Raw genomic sequence first — 26,890 nt, 5'->3', positions numbered from 1 at the left:
ACATCAGGATGGGTGGCAGCATCAATAAATATAAACAAACTAATCATCAGACAGAGCTCACACACATACATGCTTATGTCTCAACAGCTAACTACAGAATGGCAGTCAGGCTTGCATGTGCTCAGTATTTATACACTTGTACAAGCCTTTGGATAGCTTCTTAAAGAGATATAAGCCTTTGGATAGCTTCTTAAAGAGACATGCACACATTGAACTACAGAACTCATGTAACTTCTGTGAGGCTGGTGCCTGCAAAACTGCTAATGTGCTCCCTATCACAGTGAAAGTTCTATATAGCATGGATGGTTAATGCTACACAAACCTTTGATTCCAATGACATAGACAGTGTATGGATCCTCCTTAATAACATGTGTGGGTAATACATTATTATTAACCCTAGTAAGATGTCTCTGTTCATGAAGCAGCAGCCAACAATGTCCTTGCTGTGGAGGACATGCCATGTCAGCTTCTACTGGACCCATCTTTGACACAGAGCTGGACTGTGTGCAACACTGCAGTTTGTGACTATAAAATGAATCACTAAGATATCCTACTAAGATAACATTGCTGCTATCATTAGTGTAAGTGGAGCTCTTATAGATTGGAAAATCCTGTCATTTATAATAAGTGAGAGCTGAGGCTCTTAATACTAAATTCATATGTCTCTGAGTCACTCTGTCATATTTAATGACATCATTTTCATATATGCTGATTCCCATTAGTATAATTGCAATAATCTGTATGCCATTATACAGTCATTTGCATTCCTTGCAGTTTCTGTTTAGCCGCTTGACTTTTGTCTTAAAATTGCTCCTTCCCGGCAGGTCACCTCTCATCAAGTTACTTTGTATATCAATGTTTGCTAATTATTGATGAATACCCCTCAGCGTCTTTTACTGGACATTAAGTGCACTTAAATGATACAAATTAAGCTAAACTATCCAGATACTGAAGCAGAAATAACATTTTATTTATTCCATTTTACATTTGTTGACTGGGGAAGTTCAGCTGGACAAAAGACCACTTTTCAGATGAATATCTGATGAGAAAAGCCCCGGTAAAAGGTATGAGTACAATTATGATAAAATTAGCAGGCAGAGAATCCATGAGGTAAATGCATAATGTAGATACATCACAGTTATAAAACTGTATTAAAAAAAATCTTTCTCCTTAAAACAGGGTGCTATTCATCCCATGCCTGAATATCTAACTAAAGGGAATATACATATTAATAATGGTTTAAGTGTAATATTTTGAGTATAACCATAATTAACTTACATATTCAGAGTAGGATATTGGTGCTAAATCAGTATTCCAGAAATTATCTGCTGTAGACTCACCTTTTTCAGGAACAAGTGTTTTTGCTGGTATTGTTTTGGTTGTTGTTGTTGCAGTTGTGGTGGTGGGGGCACTTTGAGTTGTGGAAATAGTGGAAGTTACAGACTTTCTTTTTGTTGTTGTTTTACCTGCTATAAGGAAAAACATATAAATAAAAAATGTAGTCATACAATAGGAATAGAACTACATCTGTCCTAATATTATTTAACCAGCTTCACACTTCTTCATTTTATATTATTTTTGACAACAAAGTTGCTTTAAAAAATGATTTAATATCTCCAGCATGGTTTAATTCCTTCAAATATTACCATAAAATTTGTGAAGTTGGAATGTATGTGTGTGACATGAAGTTTTATTTCTGAATTTGCATCTTTTTTCAATGCTTCCATTTCTTGACAATCTAGAAACCACTGAATAAGTTCAGGACAGTTTATCACAGTGAACTCAGGCAATTCGCTTTACATGCCAAATAATGTGATTCTTATTCCCTTCCTTAACGATATGGGTATGATTGCATTTTTATACATTGTAAGCCACTGCCTAGAGAAAGGGTCACAATATGTGTCACATGCCACACTGCTGAGCCTGTCTAACGTTCAGAGTTGCTAAAGGATTGTTTAGGCTTTTTCTTACCTTCCTAAATTTCATTTTAGTAAATCCCCTCTGTTATATTTGTTTAAAATAACTGCTCTGTAATTGTGCATTTTATTGCTTATTTTCTCTTTTCTTTTTTACTCAACCTGAACAAATTTATTAAGCAAAAGACATTGCTACTATACACTGAGTTAATGTTTGGTGTTTCGTTTTTTTTTCTGCTTGATTAGTGTGATGTGACATGGTTATATTTTGATGTTTGTTCAGATTAAAGCTGAAACTGTAAGCTCTATAATGGGTAATTTCCTTCCAATGGTGATTTTAATGGACGGCAGAATGATGTTTGTAGAGTTTGCATCACAGTGAACACCTTCATTCATTTTTTTCCCACTTTCCATTCTATATTCAGTTTGCCTTTTTCATAAGATCAGAATTAATAGAAAAGTTCTCTTAATGAGAAAGAAAAAATGTACATAGACTGATAAAACTTTCAGTGATGAACTTGTTAAATTGGACTCAACCATTTTGCTTAATAAGTAGTTATTTTCAATCTTTTTTGAATAACATCTATATTAAAATGATAGATATTAGACTCTCATATCCTGAAAAATCAGACATAACCTTATACGCAATGTTACTTTACAGATTGTTTGTTTCTTAAACATTTACTGTTGTTTATAAGTCTGCTATGTAAAAGATGAATGCTGTAAAGCTGCCTTTGGATTTGACATTTTGAATATCAATACATTTGTCGTAGGAAAGTCAAACTTAACCAGAAATATTTAGAAATATAACTTGTCAGATGTGCAATGGCAGATGGTGTTCTGTCTGTTTTAGTGGAACTTTCTGTTACTGAAGTAGTGGACGTGGTAGAAGGCTTTCTTTTTGTGAATGTTTCATATGCTGAAAACCAGATCAAAATGAAAAAATATAATAAAACAGGTATAGAGATAAATGTATATTACTGACATGGATCCTTAAACAGCTGCATACTTTTATAGGTTCCCTATTATATCAGTGAACACTGTTTTATTGAACATTTTAAATTGAAACCGCGAAATCCTGAACATACGGAACAGTGATTTTTTTTTCGAAAGGAAAAAAAATCACTGGGCCGTTTTCAGGACTTTGCAATTTCCTCCACTGTGGTGCGATCTCAAAATTGGTATATTTAAGTGAGAGGCAAAGCCCCACACTTTATTTTGTGTTTGGGTCCCCCCCTGAGAAGCGATTTTTTTTTCCATCGGAAAAAAATAGCTATTCCATGTGTTCAACATTTTAACGTTTCAGTTTTTATGGGTCGATGTTACAGCATTTGCTATTTTAAGCATTCGCTGTTATAATATAGACCCCTTTTCTAGTATAAAGCATTCAAGTGATTTTAAGAAATAGATTTTCATCTATTTTCTGAAGCTGGGAATGTAATTTATAAAGCAGGAAACCATGTGTTACATTTAGAATTTTGCATCAAATTTGCAATGCTTTCTTTTACACCAGGAGGAAATGTTCTTCTCTCTTTTCCTCGTCTGTCTCTCTTACCTGGACTTTTTAAACATTTGTTAGATGCTTTTTATCATAATGTAGGCACTTCAGAATGGTATGCAACAGAAAGCTGATAGAAACCCTTCACTTTTTATTATGATTTATAACTTGATTTCCTATTTTGTTTCTGGTGTTCATATGTTTTGCATAATTTACTTTTCCACCACTGAGTGGAATGTTTTTCTTAACTTTCCACAAAGATGTTTTTTCCCTTTTGCACTTGATATTGTATTTACACAACCTTTGATGAATCATTAATATTTTTCCCTGCTTTCTCCACCATCAACTCTTTAACAAGATACTGATTCCATTTATGCATTTGGACTAACTTCTCTGCAAATCTGTATTTTTCAAGGACTAGTTACTTTAGAGTGTTACAACCATTGCCTTTAAATGTTCCCCTGAAATTAATGTGTTTTCAGAAGGATCACATTAAATATTTTGCCCACTATTGGGACTGCTTTATTTTCCCAAAGCCCCTCCTAAACCTCAGTAGTCAACTGACCCAAAGGTTTGTACCACACATATATGTGCCACATCCCCCAACACACACATCACAGACATTCTTACAGGGCTATGACTTTCTTTCCCTTTAGCAACACACAGTTATGTGTGTCACAAAATAGATTCACTCTTATTCTTAAGTTACTTGAACATCCATTAATAAAAAAAATAGCATGCACTTGAAGGCAGTACATCTTATATAGGCAGAAATGCCTATAACTTACCCTCCCATTTCCTTCACTTAAAAAGGCATGCACTGGTCCTTTCACACTGTACCAGTCTCACTGATATTTGCTAGTATTTTTGACAAGCTCTTTCTTGGAATTTTATTTTTCTTGAGGCAGCTCATTGACATAAATCTTACCTCTAATATATTTGTTAATTGAAACAAAAAAGCAAACACGGAGTTTCACTAACATATCAAGGACAGCCCCAAGCTATGATACACATGAAACACAAGAAATCATAAGTGCAAACACAACTTAGGTTATGCCTTACCCAAAACTTTACTGTGATTTAACCAAGAAACCCTGCACACATGCAGATATCACAGGGCAACCACAATTGACAATCCCACGTTTAATGTTGCCTAACTTAAACAGCACTCTCTGCACTATTGTTGATGAAGTGCATGGAAACTATGCATATATACATATATATATATATATATATATATATATATATATATATATATATATATGGGTCTACCTGACAACACCGAAAGCTGACAACGCCGACGATGAGAACACCGACACCAGAAGATCGAAAACTGAGATGACCGACAGATGAAAACCCCGACGCTGAGAACACCGACATGTGAAAAGGCTGTGTAAGTATGCAGTAGTGACGGACGTTAGGGTGAGGGTGCGAGTAAGGTAAGTGTGTGATATTGATGGACTCTAGGGATAGGGGTGGGTTAAGTGAGTTAGGGTTAGGGCGAGGGTTAGGTGAGTGTGCGATAGTGACAGTCTTTAGGGTTAGGGGCGGGTTAAGTGAGTTAGGGATAGGGCGCGGGTTAGGTGAGTGTATGATAGTGACAGTCTTTAGGGTTAGGGGCGGGTTAAGTGAGTTAGAGTTAGGGCGCGGGTTAGGTGAGTGTGCGGTAGTGACAGTCTTTAGGGTTAGGGGCGGGTTAAGTGAGTTAGGGTTAGGGCGCGGGTTAGGTGAGTGTGCGGTAGTGACAGTCTTTAGGGTTAGGGGCGGGTTAAGTGAGTTAGGGTTAGGGCGCGGGTTAGGTGAGTGTGCGATAGTGACAGTCTATAGGGTTAGGGGTGGGTTAAGTGAGTTAGGGTTAGGGTGCGGGTTAGGTGAGTGTGCGATAGTGACAGTCTTTAGGGTTAGGGGCGGGTTAAGTGAGTTAGGGTTAGGGCACGGGTTAGGTGAGTGTGCGATAGTGACGGACCTTAGGGTTAGGGTCTGGGTTAAGGTTATAGATAGTTGTGCATGTAAGGTTTAATGTGGGTTTGTAAGGATTTTGGTGTGCTTGTGTTGTGTGTGTGCTTTTTGGACAGGGGATTTGTTTTGTTTGTTGATTGTCGGGATTGTGGTGTGTCGGGCATGTGGGGTTTCGTGTTTGTGAACTTTCGGTTATGTGGTATTGGTGATTTCGTTGTCGGTGTTGTAGTGCGTCGGTGTTGTCAGGTAGACCCATATATATATATATATATATACAGACAGACACACACACACACACACACACACACACACACACACACACACACACACACACACACACACACACACACACACACACACACACACACACACACACACACACACACACATAAATGTAGTGAAAGATATGCTAACCATGAATTTGGTGATCTAAATTTCCTTTTGCTGAACACTGTTCTTGTATGGTGTGTGTGTGTGTGTGTGTGTGTGTGTGTGTGTGTGTGTTTATGTGTGTGATCTCTGAGCCATTATATAAGGATCTTTCTCCCATTCTCTACTGTTTTGCAATCTCACAGTACTATCTCTAAAATGTGGAACACTACTTCTCATAATGTGGAATGATTTGGAGAAATGTGGAGCACTTAAAACAACTTCACTTAGGAAGCTGATAGTATAGTATATTATTTTATACGTTGCAAAGAGTTATTTAAATTCTTATGAATGTGCAATAGACCTTTACAATGTGAAAAATCATGGAACATGGAATTTGCAAGATATAAAATCAGATATGTTCTTCATAATGAGCCACAGCTGAGGGGTATGCAAGTAAATTATCATGAGGTGGGTATATTACAGGTAGTCACTCAACCAATGTGCAATTTTTTAATTTTGTGCTGAATGTTATGACTTTATTGTTTGTTGAGTTCTCATTCTAATAAACTAATGTGCTGTTTTCATATTTGTGCTTGAATGTTATGACTTTTTTATGTCTTTTTAGTTTTTCATCCTATTAACTGTATGTATTTGGAGCTTTCTCCCTGGTCTTCTGCTGAAAATGGCTACCTCATGACCCATTCAGACTTTCATGGTAAACATATTTGAAATAAATAAATAAATGAGACAAAGGTAGGACAGTGTGATTGAGGCTATACACTATCACATGTATAAGAAATCATCCTGTATGTGCAACTCAGGTGCTATGAACAGGTCACAGAGGGTCAGAATAGACAAAGGACAGACTCAGGTCATACAAACAGGGAGGAAAGAGGGAGTCAAGAAAGTTAAAATACTGAATGAGCAAGAAAGGAATCACACAGGGATGAGACAAAGGAAAGTTATTTGGTGAGGAGGAAGGGTGACATCTTCTATAAACTTTCCATTTTGAATTTTGGAAGAAGGAGGATAGATGAGCAGAGTACCAACATGCTTTTGTTTGAAGTAATGAGGGAGGGGGGAAGACAGCAGACATCATCATCATTGTCAACCCACTTTTCCCCAATTTTCTTGAGTTTGGGGTGTCATGTCAACTGTCACCTCTCTCAATTCAATGCCACTATCCTGCCTTCTTCAACACTCGTACCTGACTGTCACAGATCTTTTTTCACAGAATCTATCCTCCTCTTTGCTGGACACCCTTTTTCCCTTTGCCTTCTTCCTGTCAGTCCCAAATCTTCTTCACCAGATTGCTATCTCCTTTTCTGCACATTTGCCAGAACCACTGTAACCTGCTCTGTTTGATGTTTTCTACAATTGAAGCTACTTTGGCTTCTTCTCTTATGCCTCTTTACTTTGACTGCCCACAGTGTGCAACCTACCACCCATCTCAGGCACTTCATCTCCATCACCTCTAGCTTCCTCAACTGCTCTGCCTTTACTGATCATGTTTCTGTACTGTACAGTAGTACTGGACAAATATTGCTTTATAACCTAACATTTCAGCCTCTTTGTCATTCTTCTGTTATATACTTCACCTGACAATCTATACCAGTTAGCTGTAGCCCCTCTCATTCTAACTTTGACCTCTTCATTCAGACTTCCCTTCTCCTCAACCACCTCTCTTAGATACTTGAAGCTGATAACTTGTTCCAGTATCTTCCTTTCCATCTCAATTCTCAGCTTCTTCTATTTTCCCCAGTTTGCTACTATTACCACTGTCTTAACTGTATTTAACTTCATCCATGTACCTTCAGTTTTGCAATGCATTCCCATTCAGATAAGTTACCTTTATATTAGTTACCTGCATGGCTGACATCATGTACAAGCCATTTTACTGGTCTGGAGTGTTTCTCCCAGGCATCCGCTGAAAATGGGCTCTGTCCTAGTCTGATTACTTATTTATTTAACAAATGTTAAATAAATAAATAAAATAAATAGATGGTTGGGATAGGCAAGTTTTGTGACACTATCAGCTGTATGAGTAAATGGCGCAGGTTCCTAGTGCTACCGGTTTAGATTTCACCAACCATCATGGCTAATGCTGGGTTACCCAGAAAGAGCTATACTGGATATTCTTCACTGAGGAGCCTCACTCCTGCTGAGAGATGGCCAGAGATTTGACTTTCACAAACCTGTTGAGAGTTGAGCCTGAGAAATACTGGTTACCCAATATCAGTCACATCAGCCTGAGAAGATACAAGTAGTCAATGCTGGTCCACATAGGTTCATAGGTTCATAGGCAGGTACTAGGCTATTGACCCAAGGGCCTAAGTAAGCCTAGTCAACAAGGTTCCCTGGTTTATGCTGGGTCTATATTATAATATCGACATTTTAGAATGTCGAATCTCACTTGTTCGACATGAAAATGTTGAACTCCAAGGTTTCCGAATGGCCAAATCACCGATTTCTTTCCAGTGGTTGGCCGTTCTGTTACACCTGCCTTTTCCCTGACTGTAGTGTGGTCTTGGGGTTAGAATACTGAGTTAGGGGGGGTGTGGGGGCAAAGCCCCCCACTTACATATGTTTGTTTTTTCTGTGGCGTTGGTATTTGGCCAACCGATTTCTTTCTGTTGGAAAGAAATCGGTGATTTGGCCATTCGGGAACCTTGGAGTTCAACATTTTCATGTCAAATAAGTGGGATTCAACATTTTTGGATGTCGATAGTATAATATAGACCCCTTAAGCCACCCAAGAAAGTTATTATCCTGTGCCCCTGTTTTGCAAAGCCACAGAAGTGATCCCCAGGGTGTATTTCCTATTTCCCATCCACTCATCAAGATTTTTCATGAAGAGTGCTAATGAGGAACTTTGCTTGACATAGATGGGTAGCTTGTTCCAGAGTATGGGAAATCTCTGGGACAGGAATCTATCCTTCCAGCATGTCCTGTTTATTGCGGTGCAAGATTTAGGTCCCTAGAGCATGTCGCTCAGAGGGATTGGGATTTATTTAGGTGTAGCATGTTGAACAGCTCTGGGTTTGACATAGCTTTATATGTTAGGCAGAGATCACCTCGGAGTAGGCGATATGCTGCAGAGTAAAGCTGGAATTTTTTGAGACGGTCAGTGTAGAGCATCTGTTTGAGGCCAGTAATCCTCTTTGTGAGGTACTTCTGTGGCCTTTCCAGCTGCTGCAGATGTCTTGTGAGGTACATTCCAAAAGGGGTGTTGCACTCTAAAATGGGTTCAATGAGTGTTGAGTAGAGGGGAACAATGACCTCTTTTTTCCTGACTACTGTGGCGATGTGATTATCAAAGGAGAGACTACTGTGCACCTGGGTCCCAAGGTCTCTTATCACATTCAGCATTAAGTAGACTGCCGCCTATGTGGTAGTTCATGGGTACAGAGTTTCTACCAAAGGGGATGACAGTGCAATTTGTGGCATTGAGCGTGAGGTCACATTTTGTACCACAGCTGAACCTGTAGAATCAGGAGACAAAACAGAAAAAGAAAATATGCAACACAATATTATATGTGTATGAGAATTTGATTTCAGTTGCACATGAAAGAAATTCACCTGATACACATACTATGCTGAAGAGACAGCCTATCTGATCTCTCTAGATAAGCCTCCCAGAGTAATGCAATCAGAGTCTATTCAGTATTTCTTTTTGGGCAGCACTGGTAAACTATAAAATTATTACTAGAACATAGCAGCATTGTTATGGGTCTTACAGTGTCCACATATTAGTATTGTCTGCACAGATACTTCTAGCCCAGGAATGGGCAGCAATAGATATGGTAGTGCTGACTGACTGTGATAGTACAACACATTATAGAAGTGATTCAGGCAGTCCGACAAAGGTACATCATTATCATAATGACAATGTTATGAGGTCTACTGCAGGATCACAGAGGCCATAGCCACCATATCAATGGAGACCATGTTAATATGAACATGTCAAGTGAATGAATTTAGTGGAGAAGAGCTTGTTCTATGATATAGGCATAATGACAGAGGATAACAGAAATGGCAATGTACTGCACTGCATCACTGCACAAAGCACATATGGTGCAGGGAAGAAACGGGTGCAGACAGACAATAGTAGATTATTGAGGCAAGATAACACAAAAGAATAACACATGACTGACTAGCTAGGGGTGGCTCACTCTAACATTGTACTGAGTACATGACAAGGAAAACTTTATCTAGCTGGGAGCTCAAGTTGGCAGTCAGTACAGGGCATGGACATGTCAGTTTACTGCCGAGCTAGGAGGTTACACTGTTGCCTATGTACACAGACTGTAGAACATGATAAAGAAGGATAAAATGTCTCCTGTTTATGGACTGTAGAATATGATAAAGAAGGATAAAATGTCTCCTGTTTATGGATCATGTCATGGTTGTGTGCAAAATGAGAAGTTAGAGGCTGAGGATGTTTGCGGCATTACAGGATATTAGCACAATGCTTCTAGAAGGTGGGCAGTGGTAACATACCCATTGCTGTTGTCAGTATTGTATACAGTGAGAGTGGTCATTTAAGCAACAAACCACGTCTGGGTGTGGGTAATGCTAGATTTACCCATGGTTGGTGAGGTTTGGTCATGAGGGTGAAGCCCGAGTGGCCAAACAAAGACAACTGTGGGTAAATCTAGCATTACCCAGACTCAGACATGGGTTATTGCTATTATACAATGACATTATTTAAGAAAAGAAATACTTACTTTTCTTGAATAATGTCTTTGTATAATACCTCTGAGGTGCCCTTCTGCGGTTTTCCACTATCCTGGAGCTTTTTCTGATGTAGTGAGCATGTGTATGGAACTTGTGTTCCCACGCTTACGCAGTACATCAGAGCTGTGTAGAGGAAGCAACGGAGAATGGAAAATCTCCATTGCTTTTTATTTTTTTTTTAATAAAAATAAAAAAAAAAAAAAAAGAAATCGGGAGATGTTTAATTTAGGGAGAGCCAGGACAGACAAAAATAAAATGATAATCAGGTATGTTTCTTTAATTTTGTAGAACTTACCGGATTATCGTTTTATTTTGCCTGTGGCATCTCCCTCGTTTGGTTTACGTCTCCTGGTTTCTTTTTTTAGTTAAAAAAAAAGAAAAGTAATAAAATTATGGGACTTACTAACGGGAAAAAGTCCGGGCAACCGGACCTTTTCTCGTTTGTATAGTCTCCGATTTACAATGGGCACGCTGGTTGGGCTGGCCAATCAGCGTGCTCGTTTTTTAATATTAATGACCAGTCATTGTATAATGCACAACAGCAGATATTTCTGGTGTCTGTAACTGATGGTCTGTGCACAACCAACTAGAAGGTCCAGTGGTAATTCACATGGCACAAAATGCTGGTAGAGGGTGCCTGTATGTCAGATATGGGAACCATGGGAACTGCCTGGATGGTGTAAAGACACATTGTATATAATGGCAATGTGTGCACAATCAATGGTCCACAGGACTTTTGTGCAGCAGGCTATTTTAGAATAACTAATGGTGGTAGTTCAGTCCTCTGTTGTGTGCAGAAAGCATTTATACTTTTTCACATTCTGCAGCTTCAAAGAAAAGAAGCGCCAGTAAAAGGTGTGAGTACAGTTATAATAAAATTAGCAGACAGAGAAAGCAAGAGGTAAAATGCAAAATATACATGCATCACAGTAAATGTTTTACTTTAGAAAAATTATTTCTCCTTAACACAAGCCTTTATTCATTCCATGTCTGATAATGTGACTAAGGGGAACATCCATGTTAATACTGGTTTAAGTGTAACATTCTGAGTTACAGTCAGATTAGGATATCAATGCTACATTAGTATAGGTGTGTGAAATGATCTGCTGTAGACTCACCTTTTTCAGGTACAAGTGTTGTTGCTGTTGTCATTGTCGTGGTATTGTTGATGGTGGTACTTTGTGTTGTGGAGGTAGTGGAGATGGCAGGTTTTCTTTTTGTGATCTTTTCACCTGCTATAAGAGAAAAGATACACATGAAAACTGTTGTCATACAACAGCAAGGGAACTACATCACTGCTGATTATATTATTTAAGAAGCTTCACATTTTTTGGTTTGTACTACTTTTGACACTGAAATTGTTTTATGAAATCATTTAATAGCTCTAGCAGTGGTTTCTTTCATTCAGATACTACAATGTATTTTCTGAGGTTGTAAAGTGTGCGACACAAAGCTATATTTCTGAATCTGCATCTTTTCTACAATGCTTCCCTTTCCTGACAATTTAGAAATCCTCGATGTAAGTTCAGGACAGTTTGTTACAGTGAACCCAAGCAATTTACTTTACGTTCCAAATAACATGATTCTTATTCCTTTTCTTAATGATATGGGTACAATTGGGTTTTCATACATTGTAAGCTACTGCCTAGAGAAAGGGACACAATATGTGTCACGTTGGGTCCACTTTGAAATCTTGAAAGCTCAAAATCTCAAAATTTAGAAGACTGAGTCCAAACTCTTAAAAGTTCAGAATATGGAAAACTCAAAATACTGAATCTCATAATATTGAAAAAACACAGTACACCAACACTTACTATATTCCAGCACAACTACATACAGAAACATATTACTTTTTTCCAACTATAAGCAGGGGGGTAAGCCCTCATGCACCCCTGACACCCCCTGCTACTTAAATATATCAACTCTGAGATCGCACTCAACATAAGAAAATGGCAAACATACCATTATGTGCTTCATGACTGCCTGCTGTAACCTTAGTTATGTTCCCTTATAATTTGCTATACTGCAACATAACTCATCTTAGTGTAGTGAAGTGTGATCTCAAAGTTGACATATTTAAGTAATGGGGGTGTGGAGGGCACAGCCCTCCACATTGGGGATGCTGGGGGCTTGCCCTCATGCTTATAGTTGGAGTAGAATAATATGGATTGTCTTTTATTTGTTTCTGTATAAACTTGTGCTGGAGTATAATAAGTGTTGGTATACTGTATTTTTTTCTATTTTATGAGATTCAGTATTTTGAACTATCGAGATTTTGGACTCAGTCATTTGAATTTTGAGATTTTGAGCTTTTGAGATTTCAGAGTGGGACCATCACATCACACTGCTGAGACTGTCTAAATATCAGAGTTAATAAATGATTGTATAGGCTGTTTCTTACATTCCTAAACTGAATTTGAATAAATCCCTTCTGTTATATTTGTTTAAAAGAAACATTAGAATGGTGTTGTAGTTGTGCATTTCATTGCTTATTTTCTCTTTTCTTTTTGACTTAATTTGAACATATTTATTATGTAAAACACTAGGATATGAGCTATTTATTTATTTATTGAGTGCTTGCTACTATACACTGGGTTAATGGTTGGTCTTCGATTTTTTCTGCTTGATAGATGTGATGGGGCCTGGTTATATTTAGATGTTTGTTCAAATTAAAACTGAAACAAGATCAATAACGGCTGATTTTCTTCTAATGATGATTATCACAGACAGCAGAAGAATGAGAGTTTGAATCACAGTAATACCCTTCATTCATTTTTTCTACTCTTCCTTCTATTGTCAGTTTGCCTTTTTCATAAGATGAAAGTTAAACAGAAAATTCTATTGATGAGTAAGGAAAAAAATGCATATATTGATAAGAAAACTCTCAGTTCACCCTAGTGTCTTAAAATTTACTTCTGGTGATAGTCTTGCTGAATTAATCATAAAAGAACTCAATCATATTGTTTAACAAGTAGTTATTTTTAATCTTTTTGGGCAACAGCTATAATAAAACGAAAGATATTTGAGTCACATAACCTGGCAATCAAACAGACATAACTTTATATGCAATGGTACTTTAAAAATTACTTGTTTCTTAAACATTTACCACTATTGGTACAAGTTTGGCAAGTAAAGGAACATCTGCCCTAGGAAAATGATACCTCACCTGCAATATTTAGAAATAAAACTAGTCAGGTGTAATGTAATGTAATGGCAGATGTCACAAAACTACATTTGTCAATAACTTCTGTTTTTGCTGCTGTTGCTGCCACAATTGCAGTTTCAGTAAAACTTTGTATTGTTGTAGTGGTTGTGGTAGAAGGCTTTTGTTTTCTGAATGTTTCATGTGCTAAAAAAGAGATTAAACTTCAGGGCCTGCCTCTGGTTAACTGGTGCCCTAGACAAAAGGGCTCCACAGCTTCCCCTACACCACTTGTCCCCATCCTGGTCTACCTACACCATCCAGATTACTGGAAAAGCTCTTCTGCTACAGTGGTGCCCTAGGCTGCCACCTAATTGATCTATGTCTAAGGCCGTCTATGTCAAAATTAAAGATATCCTAAAACAGGTATAGAGATAAATGCATATTACAGACATGGATCCTTTAACAGTTGTACCTTTTTATATTATAGCGCACTCAAGGAATTTAAGAAACAGATTTAATGATTTTCATATTTTTTTTTATTTTTATTTATTTTATTTTACATTTGTTGACTGGGATAGTCCGACTAGATGCATGTCCATTTTCAGCGGAGGCCTGAGGAGAAAAGCTCCAAGGGTAAGCAGATACAGCATTACACAATACCAGCATTACATATTACAAACAGATTATTTACAGAGATTACATAAGTAAGCAAGTTAAACAAGTTCCACAGGTTAAAGTTAGTCCTGAGGACAAGTCAGGATTAAATTAAATTACACAGTAAACTGGTTAACAGATTTTTACACATTCGAGTTAGCCAGGCTTGATACATTGACATAGCCAGTTAAGTGACAAATGTTGTTTGAGTCTAGTTTTAAATTGACCTAAGGTGGAAAGTAAGGTAATATCAGCTGGAAGTGAGTTCCAGGATCTACTTACAGAGTTTGCAAAGAGAGAATCACCGGCTGTGTTATTAATTTTGCTAGTGTGAATTAGTAGTTTGTTAGAGGATCGAAGCGGTCTAGGATTGTTATAGGGGTGATAATATTTTTAAGTGCAGGAGTATTGTCCGGATTATAGAGGATTTTATAGGCCATAATCAGTTGGTTATACTGGATTAGGCTAGGTAGTTCAAGCCAACCAAGCTGATTTAGATTGATGCAATGATGTGTCCTAAAAGGCAGCCCAGTGGCAAACCTGGCAATGTGGTTGTAGCAAATTGAGAGTTTGTTAAGGACAGTCTTGTTCAAATTTGAGAGTAGAGGGGATGCATACAGAAGGGTTGAAAGAAGGTGAGAGCGAGCTATGGCAATTTTAGCTGGAGGGGTTAGGAAGGCTTTTATTCTGTAAAGTGACCCTAGTTTTTTATTGATGGTTTTGATAGTTTGGTTAACATGTAGGTCAAATTTGAGATTATTGTCTATGATGACACCTAATAGATTTGTAGATGGGTCAGGGGAGATTATTGTGCCATCATTTGATTTTATGGTAAAGGTGAAAGCGGTAGACCTACTTGTTGGTGAAAATAACAGCATTTTAGTTTTTTTGGGATTTAGGATCAGACGATGTTCAGAAAGCCAGTTTTCTATTGTATTAAAGGTGGTCTGGGTAGCTGACCATAACTCTACTGGAGATGTGGCTGAGCAAATCAGAGTAGAGTCATCAGCATATTGGATACAGCTGACTTTTGGGATGACAGTATAAAGGTCGTTAATGAAGATGGAGAACAGCAAGGGCCCTAGTATAGAGCCCTGTGGTACTCCAATGGTGTTAGGTAGAAGGTTAGAGAGTTTGTTCTGCCAGAGGACAGCCTGCTGTCGACCATTCAGGTAGGATTGAAACCATTGGAGGGCTCCAGTATCTAGACAGAATGTTTGCAGGGTGTGGATTAAAAGTTGGTGATCAACCATATCGAATGCATTGGAAAGATCCAAAAAGAGGGCTGAGGATATATAATTATTGTTGCGATTATGGTTTATGGTGTTAGTAAAATATATACTTTGGTATGGGAGAAGCTTTGAGAAAACAAAATAATCCCAAAAATGGGCAAAATATTTAATGTGGTGTGTTATGCCTTCTGAAAAGACATTAATTTCAGGGGAGGATTTAAAGTCAATGGTTATTTAGTTATTTATTTATATAGTTTCTGAAGTTGAAAATTAATTTATAAAGTAGGAAACCTTCAGTTACATTCAGAATTTTGCATCACATTTGGATTGCTTTCTTATAGACCAGGAGGAAATGTTCGCTCCTCTCCTCTCCTCTCTCTAACCCGGAGGTTTTAAACATGTATAAGGTTTTTTTTTTTATCAAGATGTAAACACTTCAGAATGGTATACAACACAGAGCTGGTGGGAAACCCTCACATTTTTATTATGATTTATAACTTGATTTCCTGTTTTCCTGTTTGGTGTTCATGTTTTGCATAATTTATCTTTCCACAGCTGAATGGAATGTTTTTCTTTTAACTATTCACCAAGATTTTCTTTCTGTTTATACTTGAAGATATTGCATTTATCCAACTAGTGATGAATCATTGATGCTTTTTCTCATTTTCTCTAACATCGACTCTTTTTACAGTGTATTAATTAAATTTATTAATTCTGACTAACTTCTCTCTAAATCTGTATTTGTCAAGGAATAGTTGCTTTGGAGTATATGACCATTGACTTTAAATCCTCCCCTGAAATTAATGTCTTTTCAGAAGGCATAACACACCACGTTAAATATTTTGCCCATTTTTGGGATTATTTTGTTTTCTCAAAGCTTCTCCCATACCAAAGTAATAACCTGACCCAAAGATTTGTACCACTCATACATATGTTCCGTCAGACACAGCCAGCACAGCTATTCTTCCAGGGCTATGACTTTCTCTTTTGCAGCACACAAGTATATGGTTCATAAAATAGGTTCACTCTATTGTTAAGTTACATGAAACTCTCTCTATTCAGTAAAATCACCAGTGTACACTTGAAGGCGATATGTTTCAGACTAGCAGAAATGCCTGTAACTAGCCCTCTTGTTTACTTTAGTTAGAAAGGCATGCACTGGTCTTGTCACATCGTCCCATTCTCACTGATATTTTTAGTATTTTTGACAAGCTCCTTTTCTTTGAATTTTATTTTTCATGTGCAGCTGCACTGACATAGATCTACGGTCTAATATATTTTTTAATGATCAATAAAAAACTGACACAGAGCTTCACTAAAGCATCAATGATAGCTCTAATCTATTATATGGCTCAAACACAACAAAACATAAGTGCAAGCAGAACTAAGGCTATCCCTTACCCAAAACGTTATAGTATCTCAACCCAGAAAACACTGCACACATCACAGGGCCATGTTTGACTTTACATGATTTTGACAATAGAAACATTCAACTTAAAGTGCACCAACTGCACTTTGTCAACAAATAAGCATCTGACAAAGTGAATGGAAATCATCTCTCTCTCTCTCTCTATATATATATATATATATTTATATATATATATATATATATATATGTGTGTGTGTGTTTGTGTGTGTGCGTGTATGTGCATGCACACACATACGCATATGAACATGCAATGAGAGATATGGTAACCACAATCTGTAGATCTGAATTTACTTTTGATGAACAACATTTTTATATACAATATGTGTGTGAGTGTGTGTGCAAGCATGTGTGTAGGTGTGTGTTAATATGTGAGATCAGCAAACCACTGGGTAAGGATATTTCTCCTGTTCTCTACTGTTATGCAGTCTCAGTGTCCCATCTGTAAAATGTAGAGCACCACCTCTCATAATGTAGAATGATTTGGAGAAATGTGGCCTGCTTACAAACAACTTCATTTAAGAAGCTGCCAGTATATTTATAATTTTATACTTTGCAAAAAGTATTTAATGAATTAATGTGATTCTGTATTATTTGCAAAGCATGCTCATTAACAAAAATTCTTAACAATGAATGTGCAGCAGATGTTTACAATGCGAAAAACCGTGCAATGTCAAATTTGCAAGATAAAAAATTAGGAGTATTCTTCATAATGAAGCACAACTGAGAGTCATGCAACTGAATTATCATGAAGTGGGCATATTACAGATGGTCACTCAAGCAATGTGACAAAAGTAGGAAGACAGTGTGCTTGAGGCTATACAAATTCACGTGCAGAACAAAGCTTCCTGTCTGTGCAACACAGGCACCGTGAACAGTTCTCAGAGGGTCAGCACAGACGAAGGACAAACTCAGTTCATATAAATAGGGAGGAAAGACGGAGACAGGAAAGGCAGACATGCTGAATGAGCAAGCAAAACAAACACAAGGAAAACCCAAAGGAGGATTATTTGGTTGTGAGGAAGGGTTACATCTTCTGTAAGTTTCCATATTGAATTTTTTAGGAAGGAGGATAGATGGGCAGAATACCAAATAATCTGTGGGAAGTTATGAGAGAGGATGGAAGACAGCAGAGGCAGACATCATCATCAGCCTCCTTTTTCCCATTTTCTACATGAGATTGGCATGTCATGTTAACTGTTGTCATCTCTCTCGATTCAGTGCCACTCTTCTGCCTTCATCAGCACTCTTGCCTGACTGTCATACATCATTCTCACACAATCCATCCACCTCTTTGCTGGACACCCTTGCTCCCTCTTGCTTTCTTCCTGTCTGTCCCAGATCTTCTTCATCAGATAGTCTTCTGCTTTTCTGCACATGAGCCCAAACCACCATAATCAGTTCTCTTTGACGTTTTCTGAAACTGGAGCTACTTTGGCTTCTGTTCTTTTGTCCTCATTTCTTTTTCTGGCCCACAGTGTGCATCCTACCACCTATCTCAGGCACTTCTTCTCTATCAACTCAAGCTTCAACTGTTCTGCCTTTACTGATTAGGTTCCTGTACCATACAGTAATACCGGTCACACCACTGTTTTGTTCAACTTACTTTTCAGCTTCTTTGGCATTCTTCTGTCTTACACAGCACCTGACACTCTATACCATCTGTCTGCAGCCCCTCTCTTCATTCAGACTTCACTTCTCCTCAACCACCCCTCCCAAATTTTTTAAACTGTTAGCATGTTCCACTATCTTCCCTTCTATCCCATTTCTCACCTTCTTCTTATTTCCCCTATTTGCTGCCATTCCAGCTATCTGTATTCAGTTTCATCTCATGTGCCTTCAGTTTTGCATTCCATTCCCCTATCCTTTGCTGAAGTTCTTGTTCCGAGTCTGCCTGTAATGCCACATCATCTGCATACAGTATCTTTGTTGATCTGGCCCCTCTAACCTGTTTGCTAATGTAGTCCATCATTCTGTATGAACAGCAGTAGGCTCAGTGCTGAACCCTGATGCACACTCACTTCCACTGGGAACCCATCTGTGAGACTGAACACTGATCATACTTGAGTCATTGGGTTCTTGTACATAGTTCACACTAATTCTACCAATGTTTTTGGGACTTAAAACAACTGCAAGACTGTCCAAATCAGCTTTCCTGGGATTTTATTTCTTTCTATAAGACTAGGAATACCCAGTTGAACTCTTTCCTCATCTCTAGTTTCTTATCAACTACCTACTTCACTGCAAACATCAGGTACATTGTGCTGTATCCTTATCTAAATCTGAAATGCTCAGTTCCCATCTTACTTTGTACTACTGTTATATGTGTTTATCATTCACTGTCTCCAGAACGTTCATGCATTGTGACAGGAGTTTGATACCACTATTGTCAACAGTTGTGGAAGTCTCATTTGTTCTTGCACACTGGCACTAATATGTTCATTCCCCAGTCATCTGGAATACACCTTTCTCTCCATACTGCTATGAGCAGCCTCAGAAGGCATTTCTCCCCTATCTCACCCAGCATCTTTATAATATCTGTGGTGATCTGATCTGAGCCTGCTGCTTTCCCTGACTCTCCATACTGCTATGAGCAGCCTCAGAAGGCATTTCTCACCTATCTCACCCAGCATCTTTATCATGTCTGTGGTGACCTGATCTGAGCCTGCTGCTTTCCCTGACTTCATTTTTCATAGTGCTTTTCTTAGTTCTTTTATGGTAGGCTCCTCTTCTTCTCTCACTGTAAACTATGCCCGGGTAAGTTCTGCTTCTTTAGAGTTTTCATCATTCTGAAGCTGCTGAAAATACTCCTTCCATCTGCCTTTGATGTCTTGTGGACTGGTTATCAGGTTGTTGCTAGCATCCCTTACGGAGAGTGTCTGACTATCTTCTTTATCTTTCTGTCTTTGCCTTGAAGCCTGATATAGTTTCTTTGTGCCATCTACTGAGTTAGAACAGAATTATGGTCAAGAGGGGTCTAGGCAGGGTAATGGATCAGGCCTCCCCACCCCCAGCCATTCCAGTGTCCCATTACTTGGCTATTTCTGAACAGTTACCATAAATATTGCTCAAACCTAACAGTTTGCATATTATTTTCTACTACAATGATTACAGGTTTGGATTTAATTTAAAACTTTTATTTCACATTTTATTGCACAAACAATAATAGCCATTCACTACACAAAACAATACAGTCTCACAATGAAAACAGACTTGGCATGAAAAAAAAACAGACTTAACATGAACTGTAGGTTCATAGCTTTATAGGATGATACTAGGCTATTGGTCCAGATGCTCTTATAAACCTAGCCAAGAATTTTGCCCATGTTGCCACAAAGTCAATACCTGGTTCCCATGTCCAGCAGGGACACTGGTAGGATCCCAGGGTTTTATTTTTTATTTCCAATCCAGTCATCCAGGTTCCTCTTAGAGAGGGCCAGAGAGATACTCTGCTTAAAATGGATAGGGAGTCTATTCCACAGATGGGGAGACTCTCTGCAAAACAAATCTATCCTGCCAACAAGTTCTATTAATGCACAGACCAGGTTGAGGCCTTGCGTGCAGGTTGCCTGAATGGATTTTGACTTAAGTTTATGCAGCAAGTCCATCAAGGCTGGTTCTGAGATGGCCTTGTATGCCAGACACAGTTCACCTCTGAGCAGACTGTATGAGACTGAGTAGAGGGACAGGGCTATTAGTCTATCTGTATACGACAGGTATTTGAGACCCTGGATATTTCTGGTCTGGAACCTCTGTGGTCTCTCCAGCTGCTGCATATGTTTGGCAAGGTACATGCTGAAGGGGGCATTGTACTTGATAATGGGTCTGATAAGGGAGGAGTACAGGGATGTTACAAACTCCTTGTTCCTGGATGAAATACCGTTACTTATGAGGTGAGCCACATAGAGAGCATTCTGTAGAACGGAGGAAACATGGTGGTCAATAGTCAGGTTGCTATCAATCTGGATGCCCAAGTCTGTCATGACTGCCGGCATGCTTAGTGCATTGTTATTAATGTGATAATCAGTGGGAACACCATTTTCCACAACGGGGATAATGATGCATTTCTTGGCATTCAGTTTGAGGTCATGCTCATGGCACCAAGTCATTAGATGGCTTAAGGCCCGCTTGAGGATGTTCAGTTCACTAGGAGAATTTAAGACAGCACCCAACTTGCAGTCATCTGCAAACTTTGCCAGCCACAGACCACTGGTACTGGCTTGCACCTCAGAAAAGTATATTCCAAACAGTAGAGGCACCAAGACTGTTCATTATGGGTCTACTACTAGAGGTGGCTTCCCCTATTTTGACTGAGTGGGTTCTTTCAGTGAGCTAGTTAACTACCCATCTGGTAACAAATGGGTTGATGCCTAGCTGGGAGAGTTTATCTATTATACCCAAGTGGGGAATAGTGTCAAAGGCTTTGGCTAGGTCAAGGTAGGCAGTGTGAACTGTCTTCCCCTCATCCATGGCTTTTCTGACTGTTTCAAAGAAGTTGACCAAGTTTAATAGGCATGATGTTTCTTTGACAAAACCAAACTCTGTGGGGTCAAGCATTTGGAGGTTGCCAATGGCCTTGTTTATAAGGTCCATGATAATGCGTTCCATGGCCTGGCAGATCAGACTAGTTAGGCTGATGGGCCTATAATAGCCTGGGTCAGTGGATGCTCCACAAAACTGTAACCGTCTTTGTCCTTGAAACTCACATTCATTGAAACCCACATTAAAAAGGCGAGTGGAAAATTAAGTTTACATTTGGGCTGTTTTCAAATATTAAACCCTTGCACACATTTTTAGGACCATGCATACATGCATGTGGTCTTTGGTTCACCTTTCTGGTTTTATTAAATTATATTCTTTGCATAATAGAGCATCATGTGTTAATGTGTTTTAAATTTGTAGTTTTGAACGTTCTTCCAGTAAGCAATGAAACAAAACATAGGAACCAATAATGACAAATCTAGCCATTTCAGAACATTTCAACCATAAAAACCCATGTAAACTTCTGTTATTACAGTCCACAAGTATCAGTCAATATGCATAATATCTGCAGAAGTAAAAGTCATTGAATAATTCCACATTAAAGAGATTTGTAACTAATGAAGATGATACAGGCAAACAACTTTACATTTCAGTGTTTCATCTACAAATTCAGTGCCTGCTGCCTTTGAAGAATAAATTGTGTTACTTAAAAAAAAAAAATAATAATAATTTGGTAATTTGTTAGATTACAATTGGGAATGTTTGGCAAACCAACCATTGGTTCATAGTTACTAGGCATCTCATCCAAAGGCGGACACACATAGGAAAACAGCACCCCCATCCACCCTTAAAGCGCACCACAGTAGCTGCACTCCATCTACTTATAGTGGCAGTAGAACTTACAGCCATCTGCACCAAAGGCAAGTATGCTACTTGTGCTACTAACAATGCTTTCCAATTTTATGGCACAAACACTGATGACAATTTGCTGAGCAAACAGATGCGCATTGAAAACATACTTAGCACGAGCAACAGTAAACTTCTCTTTCCTTAAAGCTCACAATTTCTTGAAAATGCACTGAAACTCATTATAATGCAATTCTACTGAGCACTCTGGTAGTTAGTCTAAGTGGATTCAAGCTATTGTCTCCTGTAACCTCTCCTGCAACCAATGTCCAGGGTTTGAGCCTGAATGAGTTAATTAACTAACATGTCATCCCTATATAGGGCATTATACAGGCACATACCCTCCACCCTCACTGGAGGAATGTTTGTCTCAAACACACACAAACATGCACACATGTACCAACTCTACCAGAAGAATGCTCATCTCTTCCAGTTTCACGTTGCTCATATTAGAAGTTTCAAAGATTCAGGTCTGCCATGGAAGTCAAGTCAAATACACCTGAAGGCAGCGAGGGCACTCCAATGCTTAAATCTGTATGTGTGTATTGTGGACAGACAAAAAGTGCACCTTTAAAGGTGCATGCATGGATGGATAAAGAAGTAATGTTAAGCTCCAATGTTTAAATCTGTATGCATGCATCATGGATAGAAGCACACTCCATCCTTAAAGATGCATGTACAAATGTATATATAAGTAGTGTTATTTTTATTAATTGTTTAATGAAAAATAAAATTTTCTGACAGACCCCCAACTAGCAGACCCTAGGCATCTACCTATCTTGCCTAGTGCTGGATCCAGTTCTGTACTAAGTCACTTTCCAGATGCTGGTAAAGTGTCTCTGCTTAACAAACCAATAAATAAAAATAAATCACAAACCATGAAAAAATAAAAGCTTTTTGTAGTCATACAATTCACTCCACTTGTATCCAAAATGTTTATTCTCATAAAAGATTACCACTTTCATCTTAAAGTATATTAAGACTACTGGAAGTAGTGAACATAGTAAAAGAGAAAAAACAACTAGAATTGAGATCTTTAGAAAAAGGTAGGAGCAAACTACACAGGAAAAAAATAGGAATTATAGGAGCAATACATACAAGGGAGGAATGAGGTCTAAAAGGTGGCAGGAGTTAAATGAGTCATGTAAAGTTTGACTGAGAAAGATTGGGTAGATTATAAGTAATGTATAATGTTTGCAACTGAGTGTGTGTCAGTATGGTTTGTGAAGTAAAATGCTTACAACTAGGATTGTGTTGGTGTGGTTTGTTTTCATTTGTATAAATATATGATTGCCTATGTACTAAGTGATGGTTTAATAAAAATGTTTCTTGTTTTAAAAAAAAGACAGTAATTGAATAATTTATATAATATTGCTTAAGTTATATGATATATAACAATGTATGTAAAGTATAATGTTTGTTATGCTAATAGTCTGATTACTTTTATATGAATGTAAATTTGCCTGTCACAAGTGATAATTCATTAAAGGAGTTTGGGGTAAAAAAAGACTTCATCAGATAACTTTTACAAATACAACACCAATATTTAAAAACCTGAATGAAGTCACTTAACAACTGTCCACCAAAGTTCTTAAAGTTGCAATGTATCTAAATGATAGCAACATTATATATTATAGAAACATATTCAATATGCTTGAAAACTCAGACATGTATCAAGCACATTAAACTAAACTTGGTCATACAATATGCTTCAGGGATTCATCTGTGATAAGCTTTTAATTTTCACAGGCAAGTGACCCACCATCTTCAGAGTACCTAAGACGCACAAAGATTTGAATGATCCACCCACACACCCCATAGAGGATGCAAGATTCTCTATTACCTCCACATTGGCAAAGTTTTTGAATTTCCACCTTAAAAAGAATTACAGTGATTTTCATATTTGAGTAAGGACTCTTGGGACTTCTTGAAAAAAAATGTAATGAATTAGTATTTGATGAGGTAGCAGTTTTTTTAACCATTAATGTAAAATATTTATATACATGCATTCCTCATACCATAGGTGTAGAGTGGTTTACGAATTTCCTGCATACAGTAGCAGATATACTTCAGGATAAAGCAAACATCTGTGCTGATCTACTTGCACTTTTTTACATAATAATTACATCATCTTTGACAATCAAAAGTGGTAGCAATGGGGTTAGCATGTGGTTTGCTATGTGTGAGCATCATTATGACTGAATGAGAGAAAAGGTATGTCTTCAAAAACCTATATAAAGATTCCTGGTACCTTTATACTAGGTACCTGGATGATATTTTTATTGTATGGAAGGGTAACACTATTGATATATCAAAATTCTTGGATTATCTGAATAGTACAACCAATTTTTTAAGATTTATGTATGGCACAGGAATTTATTATGTTTCATACCTGGATGTTATGCTACAGAAAGATTATGTAAATAAGAGATTTATATCCAGAATATTTAGAAAATCCACATATTCTAATTCTTTCCTGTACTATACTAGTGCGCACAACCCAGCCACTGGGGATGCACAAGCCAGTGCATTTCTTTGTGCCAGTCCCAAGCCCAGATAAATGGGGAGGGTCGCGTCATGAAGGGCATCTGGCGTAAAACTTTGCCAAATCTTTTCATGCAGTCACCAGTTAATATTTCCATACCAGATCGGTCGAGGCCCGGGTTAACAATGACCGCCACCAGTACTGTTAGCCAACAGGGTGCTGGCAGATATTGGGCTACTGTTGGTCGAAGGAGGAGAAGAGGTGGAAGGCATGGCCAAAGGCAGGAAGAGAGGAGAAAGGTTAGGACTGTGGTAGTGAGGGTCGGAATTTTGAATGTTGGCAGTATGACTGGTATAGGGAGAGAGCTAGCTGATATGATGGACAGAAGGAAGGTTGGTATATTGTGTGTGCAAGAGACCAGATGGAAGGGGAGTAAGGCTAGGTGTATCGGAGGTGGGTTTAAATTGTTTTATCATGATGTGGATGGGAGGAGAAATGGCGTAGGAGTTATTCTGAAGGAACAGTATGCGAAGAGTGTTTTGGAGGTGAAAAGGGTGTCGGAAAGAGTGATGTTTATGAAGCTGGAAATTGATGATGTAATGATTAATGTTGTTAGTGCATATGCTCCACAGGTTGGGTGTGCAATGTATGAGAAAGAAAAATTTTGGAGTGAATTGGATGAAGTGGTGATGACTGTACCCAAGGGTGAGAGAGTGGTGATTGGAGCAGATTTAAATGGGCATGTTGGTGAAGGGAACAGTGGGGATGAGGAAGTGATGGGTAGGTATGGTGTTAAACAAAGAAATGCAGAAGGTCAGATGGTAGTGGATTTTGCGAAAAGGATGGATATGGTTGTGGTGAATACGTATTTTAACAAGAGGGAGGAGCATATGGTGACATACAAGAGTGGAGGAAGATACACACAGGTGGATTATATCTTATGTAGGAGGGCCAGTTTGAAGGAGATTGGAGACTGTAAAGTGGTGGCTGGAGAAAGTGCAGTTAGGCAGCATAGAATGGTGGATTGTAGGATGACGTTGGTGATCAAGAAGAGGAGGAGGAGTGTGAGGGCAGCACCAAGGATCAAATGGTGGAAATTGAAAAAGGGTAATTGTGAGGTGGAGTTCAGGGATGAGTTAAGACAGGCACTGGGTGGCAGTGAAGAGTTACCAAATAGCTGGGTAACTACAGCAGAGATAGTAAGGGAGACTGCTAGAAAGGTGCTTGGTATCACATCGGGACAGAGGAAGGACGACAAGGAGACATGGTGGTGGAATGAGGAAGTACAGAAGAGTATACAGGCAAAGAGGTTGGCAAAGAAGAAGTGGGATTGTCAGAGAGATGAAGAAAGTAGACAGGAGTATAAGGAGATGAGGTGCATGGCAAAGAGAGAGGTGGTGAAGGCTAAGGATAAGGCATATGAAGAGTTGTATGAAAAGTTGGACACTAAGGATGGAGAAAAGGACCTGTACCGATTGGCTAGACAGAGGGACCGAGCTTTGAAAGATGTGCAACAGGTAAAGGTGATAAAGGATAATGAGGGAAACATACTCACAAGTGAGGAAAGTGTGTTGAGGAGATGGAAAGAGTACTTTGAGGTGTTGATGAATGAAGAGAATGAGAGGGAGAGAAGGTTGGATGATGTAGGGATAGTGAATCATGAAGTACAATGGATTAGCAAGGAGGAAGTAAGGATAGCTATGAAGAGAATGAAGAATGGAAAGGCTGTTGGCCCAGATGACATACCTGTGGAAGTATGGAGGTGTTTAGGTGAAATGGCAGTGGAGTTTTTAACCAGATTGTTTAATGAAATCTTGGAAAGTGAGAGGATGCCTGAGGAATGGAGAAAAAGTGTTTTGGTACTGATTTTTAAGAATAAGGGTGATGTGCAGAGCTGTAGTAACTACAGAGGGATTAAATTGATCAGTCACAGCATGAAGTTATGGGAAAGAGTAGTGGAAGCTAGGTTAAGAAGGGACGTAATGATTAGTGATCAGCAGTATGGTTTCATGCCAGGAAAGAGCACTACAGATGTGATGTTTGCCTTGAGAGTGTTGATGGAGAAGTACACAGAATGT

General features: G+C 38.4%; 1 pseudogene; it reads right to left on the bottom strand.

The window, feature by feature from the left end:
• Positions 1–26,890, bottom strand: part of LOC122791487 — a 128,074-nt pseudogene that overhangs the window by 85,501 nt on the left and 15,683 nt on the right.

Source organism: Protopterus annectens, chromosome 17.part0 (genome assembly GCF_019279795.1).
Source record: "Protopterus annectens isolate FY-2018-M chromosome 17.part0, PAN1.0, whole genome shotgun sequence".
Taxonomy (NCBI): domain Eukaryota; kingdom Metazoa; phylum Chordata; order Ceratodontiformes; family Protopteridae; genus Protopterus; species Protopterus annectens.
The sequence above is the reverse complement of the archived record's forward strand: the minus strand, read 5'-3'. Positions and strand labels throughout refer to the sequence as shown.